At 42.7% G+C, this 9,826-nt stretch overlaps 1 long non-coding RNA gene across 2 annotated transcripts; it reads right to left on the bottom strand.

Annotated features, from left to right (window-relative positions):
• Positions 1–4,429: 4,429 nt before the first annotated feature.
• LOC115588448 (uncharacterized) lies at positions 4,430–9,485 on the bottom strand. 2 transcript variants are annotated; one of them, XR_003985358.1, is made up of 5 exons: positions 9,442–9,485; positions 7,652–7,862; positions 5,861–5,959; positions 5,076–5,123; positions 4,430–4,650 (listed from the first exon to the last, which is right to left on the bottom strand). It is a non-coding gene; the product is annotated as an uncharacterized LOC115588448 (long non-coding RNA). The 2 variants fall into 2 exon arrangements; XR_003985357.1 differs by lacking the exon at positions 9,442–9,485 and having other exon boundaries at positions 7,652–8,041.
• Between the last annotated feature and the right edge of the window lie 341 nt (positions 9,486–9,826).

Genomic DNA, 9,826 nt, shown 5'->3' with positions numbered 1-9,826 from the left:
CACTCCTCGTCGCTTGAAACTTTTGTAGGGCTGGTTGCAGAGTTTCTGTAATTTTCCCCTCCCCACTGTGGAGCGAAAAACTTCAGAATGTAGTGGCCGTGTTGTCGTTGCGACGGCCAGCAATGCAGGGAAGGGTAGATTTAAATGGTGCACTATGGAGTTGTGTTTTTAATGTCTACATGAACAAAATATACAAACTCTCTTTGTTGTAATGACTGAACAAACTGAAACAACAAACTGACCTTAAAGGGACACACGGTTTCTTGCTGTTTTAATTTGAAGCAAGAAAGGTGGCAGGGTCCGCCTTATTGTCCTCTGAGAACAGCTTGTTTATTCAATTATGGAAAAAAAAAATATTTCTGAGCTTGTATTTGTACCTCATTAATATAGTTGTTATGCAATTCTGAGTTTCAAAACTATGTCATGCCCCTTTAAAGATATGTTACATATCTGCATTGAAATGTCTGCAAACGTCTAGTAACTGGAAGGTCACTGGTCCGGAACCCGGCTTCCCCCAGCTGCATGTCGAAGTGTCCTTGAGCAAGATACTCAACCCCAAATTGCTCCTGATGAGCAGTTGGCACCTTGCATGGCAGCGTCTGCCATCAGTCCAATCCAATCCACTTTATTCATATAGCACGATTTTAACAAACACATGGATGAGTGTATGTATCAGTGTATGAATGGGCCCATTACCATTTGAACAAACAAACAGGCCTTTTGTAGTATATATGTTGAGTTGTGTACCTACTTTATCCTAAATCATTTCAACACTCTGTACAAACAGACATAAATCTATCATTTTAATCGAGGTAACAATGCGTTTCAATTGACTGCCTGTCAATATAACGTCAAGACAAACATTAGATGATATGTCAGTGAGCGGGGACGGAAGTCAGTGAAGGTAACCAATACATTGCCTTGTCTGTGAACATTTCTGCCTGAGTCATGTACGATATAGATTTTAATTGGAAATAATGGTTGTCAGACAATAACTCCCAGGATCCCACACTCCCTCACAATCTCATCAGACTATATGTTTGATTGAGAGACCCTGGGCGACGTAAATTACATACTGTGCATTTAAGGTGACGCATTACACTTTCAATGACTTCTGAACTTCTGTGTTATCTTCATGTTCACTCTCAGTCCCTCTCTAATATTCAGTTTTGAGTTCATCAGTTCAAAAACACGCTCGCGGCCCGAGGCCCCCTGTTTCGCCAGCCAGAACGGGCCCAATTAATCCTTTTAAGTTTGTAAATCGCCAAAAAACTGGAGTGATGAGGTTTCCTCATGGCACCAGCAACGCATAATGTCAGGTGGGTGGTGTTGCGCTGCCTCAGTATAAAAAAAACATAAAAAATTAAAAGCACATTAACCATATGATGACGGTGCAGAATAGCTGTTGGTAAAGTTTTATCTCAGTGGTACCAGATGCTGCTCTATGTCGGTAATAATGCCGCAGCGGTGTGTTAGCTGTGAGTCATCTATCCCTGATGGCAAGATATTATGACAACAAAGCAAAACCGGTTTTCTGAGAGTCAGAATCACCTTCATTAGCATCACGGGAGCAAGCCAACTGTACTGTACGCGAGCCTGTTTAAAGTAGCGTTTCCTTTTTTACCTTCATATTCTAGTTGGCGTCGCTGATTAAGGAGAACAGGCCATATGGGGGATTTACTTTGTCTCTCCCACACACACACACACACACACACTCACACCCTCTCACACAATCACCACCTCCTCAGGCGAAGTGGATCTCATCTCAACATTTCTTAATTGTTGCTACTCTGGGTGTAGGGTTCAGATAGGCGCTGTTAGAGTAACACAGCTGAAGAAGAAATACCAACTAAAAAGCCGAGCTCAGACTACAGGAGCTTTTTTAAAATTCTTGCATATTTAGAAATCTGGTTGCATCACGCACATAAGGAGAAACCTCACAGGTTTTATTTCTAATCTCTAAACATGCACACAGCACAAGGTTTTGTAAATAATGTTGAATCATACACTACAGGATGTTATTAAGATTATCACGCCAGAGGGAGCAAAGTACCAACACACGTCAGAGATTAGTAGGAAAGGAAAACAAGGGCAGTGAGTAAATAAGGACCATATTAGAGATACACCGACTATAAAACAGATGCAAAATAGATGCAAAATACAACATACATCTGCAACGGTATGTGTAATGTAATGTAATGGTGACCTGGCGTAATCTTGCATGGTTACATACGGGAAAAAAATGTAAATGTAAAAATGTGGGCTGAGTGGTGCAACAACCTGCTGTAGTACTGATTTGAACTGGCCAATCACAGTGTGCATAACCCTAGTGTTTTCTATCAGTTATCTAATGAAAAACTACACTGCTTCTTTACCTGGAGACTAGCAGCCCCTGCTGGACTGCCCTTATCTTCTAGGATAGGTAGCAATTGCAGGAACTTCATTGCCGGACTGCATTTGAATTTTGGATGTCGTATGCCATCAAAGAGGGGAATACGACGTTGTAATATGTCAAAATGTGTGTCTGTCATGCAGAAACAATTACAGTGACGCGTTAGATGCTAGCCAGCTAACGTCGCAAACTAGCAGCATCAGTTTTCCGCATGTCATAAAGAAAAGGATCATAATCCTGTATCCCGACAAGAATCAGGACACCCCAACATGCTGAACGGCGCGGTACTGCCAAGTGGTACGAGCAACAGGTGTTTTGTTATTGGGCCTTGGACCTACAGTGCAATGAAAATAACTCTTACACATAGCAGTCGCCTGAAGCAACATAAAAAGGAGAATTTCAGTAAAGTCGGCCTAAGTATTGAAAATCGACGAATGTCTCCTCAAATACCCTCAATATAGTATAGTGTGTCAGGTTGTCTTGGTCAATACATCAAGTGGAGTTTGTCTCACAATAAAGCTGTTGGAGGACTCTCTGGGTATTACTGTAATTGAAGGGATGTCATAAACGGTGCTTTGATATTCTTCACCGTAGTGAGTAAGAGGGAGCGGTAAGTCAACAACTCCCAAACAGCCTCTCAGTCACAACCTTGAGAGCGAAATCCAACCACCGGCAGGGAAACTATGTGTTGCCAGGAGGGGGGACAAATGAAGGATTAGATGCAACTGATATGGCATTGTAGGCCAATACTACTACTGATGCAGTGATACTGTTTGACCAAATTCATGTCACAATTTTGAAAGTAAAAAAAGTAAAAGCTTTTGGCCCCAGTAACGGCCTGGGAACACAGTTAATCTGCTGAGCGAAATACTTCAAAAGCACTTCAACTTCTGAGTTAAAACAAATGATTACAAAGCCCTTTAATGCATTTAAACAGAGTAATTAGAGCAAGAGTTACCCACAGTATAAACTTGAACCAGCTGCAGTCAAAGAGGAAACTCCATCATACCATACAAGGATGACGTGACGGGGCAATATCCAACTTTTAACAAAAGCCTGATACACACCAGGAGAGAGTGGGAAAGGAGTAGGAGGAGATAAATGGGTGAGGGGAGCGAGGCGGTCAGGGGGGCAAGGATAATGAGGTCAAAACCATCGTCATTAAGCCAATCGGAAAGATTGATGCAGAGGTCGGTGGCCTTGCTGACTAAAATTAGGCAATCAGAGATCTGGAGATTAAATGTTCCTTTTGGGCACTGTATGAGATTGTGCCTGGGGTCATTTGGGTTCTAATTTACAGTTGAGCTCCATAGTTTTTAATTGTTAATCCTGCCACACTGCCCTAGTGTTGCACATCCACAAATCCCAGGCTGTTCACCTTTTTTAACCTACATTATTTGGACTCTTACAGGCAAGGAGAAATATACATGTGGTGGAAGCAACCAACTGGCAAATGTTCAGAACCGACGCAAAGATGAAATGGGTTGAGCCAGTGACTAGTGGTGTCATATAAAGAGCAAGTCAGAAGAATCACGAGTGATTTGTCTTTAATTTATGTCATTACACAAAGGTGCTGTACTTTTGTTGCATCACTTACGTAACGTGGCATGAGTAACGCCACTTTACCTAATAACCGTTACAAACTCAATGAAGTTATTATAACCCAAACTATCATTTTTTCCTAAACCAGAGTAGTTTCTCTGCCCAAACCTAATCAAGTGGGGTTTTTCATGAGTACACCTGACCAAACCACGACCACTTGCCAACATTGGTAGCAAGTCATAACATGCCACAGGTTGGGGGTGAGAACTTTAAATTCATAAGGTAGCCACGCTCTCAAGAGTACCCTGCTTTGTTGTCAATTTTATCATCATTTCAAAAAGTATATCAGGCGGTATTATGGAAGACATAAAAAAAAAAGAAAGTGAGAAGTACGCCCATTTTCTCATAAGCTCAGACTTCCCATTGAAACTACTTAATCCTGTTACAATTTGTAGGACGGTATTGTGGACCTGAAAGCGGACACCGAGACAGGCGAAGGGTTTAAAGGAATTTATCTGTTCGCTCAGGAGAACAGGTTGTAGATGAAGGCTCAGGCTCAGGCTCAGACAAGAGGCACAGCAGGTGGTGTAGCTGGAGCTGACAGTACCGGAAGGTAGCTGAGGTGGAGGCACAGGTGAGCGAGACTTGGGTGAATCCACAGAGGAGTTTGTCTTGTGGCAGAGGTGCAGGAGGCTGGAGCTGGGCGGTTGCACAGGCTTTGGGAATGATTAGTCATAAGATTAAACAGAGACCCACAAGAGCAAAAAGTCACTAGTAGCAGCACGAGTTGTTTAGCCATAAACATCAAGGCGACGAGTGGAAACAGTCTGGCAGCCAGTGGAGAGACAACCGGAGTATTTAAGCTGCTGCTGACCATCAGATAGGTTGCAGGTGTGTGAGAGGCAGGAACTCCAGCCAACCAGGGAAGCCACGCTTAGCCTCTGCAGGAAATATGCTATCAACAGGCGGTGTGTAAGTGTAAATATAAAAGAATCTGGAGCAATCAAGACCAAATGTTTTGTTTCGTTTCACCGCCATCAAATGACCTGTGTGTGGAGTTAATGATGGGGACGGTGGCGGCTGAATGTGAAAGCGGAGGCCACAACACGCTGCCAGTCACCACTAAACTCTGTCCACTTACTTTTCTTCAGATGTGAATTCTAGTCACAGTGTCCCTGCAGAGGAGGACCTGAATGAGAAAAAGACTTTATTAGAAAAATTGCCTTAAAACTGAACCCCCAGATCTCGGTTTCATTATAAATGATTATTATTATTCTAGACGTGGGCCTCGGGAGCCTGAGGACTGCTAGTTTACAATCCCTGCAGCTAATTAATTGTATTCCTCTTGTATCCCACATTTAAATCAGTCGCTACTTTTGTTAAATGGCTGGTTTGAAAAGCAGCAAGCCTTTTTTTTCCCTCCTCTCCTGAGAGCCACTGCTTCACACAATCAACAGTGTGTGGCTTTGGACTCTCCTCCTCTTTTTAAGCAAGCACTTCAGACAAGGGTCATTTCCCCCCCTAGTGTCATGAGGCTTTTATATCATCCCTTGGCCTGTGTAGGTACTCTGCCAGAAGCAACTCTGCAGGAGGATAGTGCACAGCTATCCTGTGTGCAGCAGATTGGACAGTTTACTTACTTTGTCAACTGTCAGAGAGAGAGTAAATAAATCCAGGGTGACCCAACGGCCACAGACTTTTCTTTCCTTTTTTTGATACTTTAAAAATACTTTCTGATCAAAGCAACTACTGGTGTCACTATAGTAACTCTAGACCTACTGCAGTATCGCACATGCTTAAGCCGTATATCATATAAGAACACAGAGGCTCATGCACAGTATCTTTTTTTAGGGGGGATCTATTTGGTATTGTGCAATTTAATTATGCGTCTTGAATGAAGACCTGTCAAATCTGCATAATTCTAACCCGCTGCTCTAATGCAACCAGTGCATCATGAAGGACACCCGTAAGCCCGTAAACTAGGGGGTGATGTATCCTGGATGGACCGGCAGGCTTCGTGTCCATCTGAAGTGAAGAGCAAACACATTTAGTCAAACAAACAAAGCCGAGGCCGGGTAGTGTATGTGTGTGTGTGTGTGCGTGGGCCCCTGTAATACTCTCCCTACGCCTGCTCCAACAGGGATTCAACACAATGAATTAAACAAACATCAGCTACAGAAACAGGCTCATTGCTGTAAATAAACATTTATCCTCCAGGCTATGGGTGAACTGAGGCTTCATGAAACACAGTTAAAGGTGAAGGTGCGTGCGATGTGATGTAGTAGCGATGTGTCTTTTGTACACTGTGATGAACATTGTATGTTTTATTTGGACAGACCAATCAATGTAAAGGTTTAATTTACAGTATAACTTGTCAGAGGACAGAATACAGCATCAGTTCAGATTCATATAGACCATCATATATGACTTAATACAGTATGAAAACACAGAGTTTGACATGATGTAAAATAATTTGTGACACATCACTAATATAATATGATATAAAAAATGGCTTTTTACAATTTGGAGAACACAATTATTAGCCAAGTTGGATGTCCATCACATTGAACGTATAGACTAAAATGAATAGGAGCAATGTTTTAAAAAATAATTCGAATCATAAAGAACATGTAATATAATATTCCAAATATTCAGCTGAATCCTTAACATTTCACTTTTAGGATACATGGCTGCGCAGAGTTTTGATCTTCTTGTAAATGAAATAAAAGTAGAGGAAGCAAATTATGCCATCACTGGAAAATTAGGACATTTAGAAAGATGTTATGCACACGAAACAAACCACAATGTAATGTCTTACATTTCAAAACGTAATGTGAGTAAATGCAGGTATAATTTTCACTGACTTCAGGGAAAGACAGAGAAAAATGGAGAGTCGCTTTTTTTCTGGTAAAAGCTAAAGATGAGTTGATGTCACTTCAGTGGAAGACGATATCCAGGCAAAGCGAATAAAGGGACATGTAAACAATTGGCAGGCCATTTACCACCAGATACGCCTGCAAAATCAGATTACAGTACAGTAGACAATAGAAGCATTGGTTGACATCATGCGTTAGATTTAGCCTCATACCTACGCAAGAGTAAAAACAAACTGGAGGGAAAAGGAGGGTGTGGAGGGGTTAAAAATGCAGCAGAGTGTTCAATGTATCTCACAGGATGAAAAAGTCTACGCGTGTACACGGGTGGGTGAAGAGCTGCAATATAGACAACCAGAGCACAATCGATCAAATCCACATACTGTATTATATCCATTATTTTTGAGGTGGACAATATTGACACATGGGTCTCGTGTGTATGTGAGAGTGCACATGCTGCATTTAATCCTCCAGTCTGTAAAAAGATCTATCTATAAAAAAAACAATCTATATAAAAAATAAATAAATAAATAAATAAATAAGAAAATCATGCCATTTCATCAATTATCAGAAATGCCACATCTGAGATTGGATGTTGTAACCTGACACTTCCCATCTCCAGGGGACAGTAATTGTCATTGTTGAGGTAAAGTGCCGATGTTCTTCAGATCCTCACCATGACAGTGGCTTTGGCTTTGACAGGTGGATGACAGGGAGGAGGAGGAAGAAGAAGGGGACATTGCGGTACAGGCTAGATCAGCCTTAGACCATGTGCCCCCCTCCCCCCACTCCCCAGCACACACCCACGGACACACACATATATGCACATAACACATATACTGACTCGTCTCCCGCCAGCAGGCCACCCCCTAATCGAGATGGAAGAGCAGTGTGGCAGATCGAAATGCCTGCAGATGACAAGGTGGGAATGGATTGGCTCCCCTGCCCTTGTCATGTTGCTCCATCTGCACCAAACGGAGAGGAAGACAGATGGATTCCAATGGCAGAAGGCTGGGTGGGACAGGCAGACAGGTAGAAGACAGACGGAGATGAATCTGAAATGACAGAATGAAAATTAAAAGCTGTAGGAAAATTGTAGTTTTTTTGCATAAAGATGCTGCTCGAGGTTTATTCTCATTCCCGTTGCCTCGCGCACTAACGTTTTGTCACGTTTGGTGGTGTTTCAGATACAAACAAGTAGGTACCCTTTAGCGTCTGTAAGAGATGGACCAGGCTTTACACTTACTCCAATGTGATATAGAACAATTAGACCAACAATTAAACCCGGCCAAGTGTAGAGAGCAACGAACTCTTAATAAGGTTAGGGTTGAGTGGAGGATCTCATGCACGACTTTCATCCAGGAGACTGGGGTTCTCTTCCAGTGGGAATCCGAGAGTGAATAATGTTTCCCTACACCTAACCAAGAAGTTTTGAGCCTAAACCTACCCAAAGTGCTGTTTCCCTATGACCACTTGTTAAAAAAACACTTGAGGGTGAAGGAATGAGCCCTTATGGCTTGCTGAACCAGATTGAAGTAAGCAAAATACAGTTTGACAAGTGTCTCAAAGGCGAGATACATGAGAAGGCTTGAAGGATGGGGACTCACAGGTTAGTACGACCAATGCCTGATCAAGTGCCCCACGTCTGAAAAAGAGCAGCACCCATGCCGGTACCCTCAGCTTTTCCATGAGAAGTATCCAGAACTGTGTCCTACCCAGTGGACGGTGCCGAACAGGGCTACCCCACCTTCAGGGCATTTAGCTACTTTAATTACGTATCGGCTCTGCAGGTGGCCAGCACTCCTTAAATGCCTGAGGGTTATATCTTTAACACGCAATAGCTGCAGACTAGCACACAGCGGATAGTGGACCTAGGATTCCTGGAAGTGAATTAACAGTGAATATATCACTGCGAAGGCCACTCCTATCTAAAGTGCTGCAGGTGCCGGAAGGCATACTTACTGCGGAGGTTACCTTATATCTACCTACACAGATTGTGCCGGTGTTCCTTTCTATCCCTGGCAGTCTTTTACAGGTCAGTGATCTCCCATTACTGCTAGGAGATCTGAACCATGTTTCCTAACAATCCTTTTCCTTCTCTAGCTGGGCTCCAGCACCAGATAAGGCCATGATATAAGACATTCCCATGAGGGGAATAGCACTGTTCTTCACCCTGGTAGCAGAGATCATTCATAGTCAGAAGGTTGCTTCCAGTTCAAACGATCCACTGATCAAAAAGACGCACGGCTATTTCTAAGCAATTGCATCTGCAAATCATGTAGTGAGCGAGGCAGAGGGTGAAGAAAACAGAGTTATCTAAGGATTTTTATTGAATTAATTCTAAATAAACTGCACGACCCAAAGTTTTGAGGAGTATGGGAGTTGTCACTCACTCATGCAAGTCTTATCACCACTGGCAGCTCAGTTAAATTAAAGGTCTAATGTTTTAATTAGTTTAAGGATTCTGTGGAAAATGCCACAGCGCTTGTGAATCAACCTTTATGGGCTGATATTCAGTGGGCTGTTGCACTGGTGTGTTTTTCCTAAGGTGATGTGGTGGCAAATGCTGAGAGGCAGGTTAATGTCGTTTCCCCTCCCTGGGGGATTAATCACCTGGTCTCATAACCACAGTACCTGCCAACATAATCATCCTGGAGAGATAGGGAGACTCTGCCAACAGCAAACCTGGGAGACAGCAGACGAAACACAGAGAGAGCGGAGGAAAGAGAAATTAGCCAAATGCATTTTGTCATACTACCACTAAATATTTTTATCACTGGCTGCTGCTCAGTTCGTGTGTGTGTGTGTGCATGTGTGTGTGTGTGTGTGTGCCTGTCGCTATCTATTCCCGTCTTGTCTCAGCAAAGATGGTTCAATTATTCCTTTTCACCTGTTTAGAACCAGTAAAGAGGGAGATACTGAAACACTGTTGTTGCTGGTGTTAGAAATGGAGAAATTGTGGTTTCAGCTCAATGTCGAGACGCATTGGCAGTTTCACTTAGACCACAGGAAAATGTGT

The sequence above is a fragment of the Sparus aurata genome, chromosome 9 (assembly GCF_900880675.1).
Source record: "Sparus aurata chromosome 9, fSpaAur1.1, whole genome shotgun sequence".
Classification (NCBI taxonomy): domain Eukaryota; kingdom Metazoa; phylum Chordata; class Actinopteri; order Spariformes; family Sparidae; genus Sparus; species Sparus aurata.
This window is presented reverse-complemented; position numbering and strand designations above follow the sequence as displayed.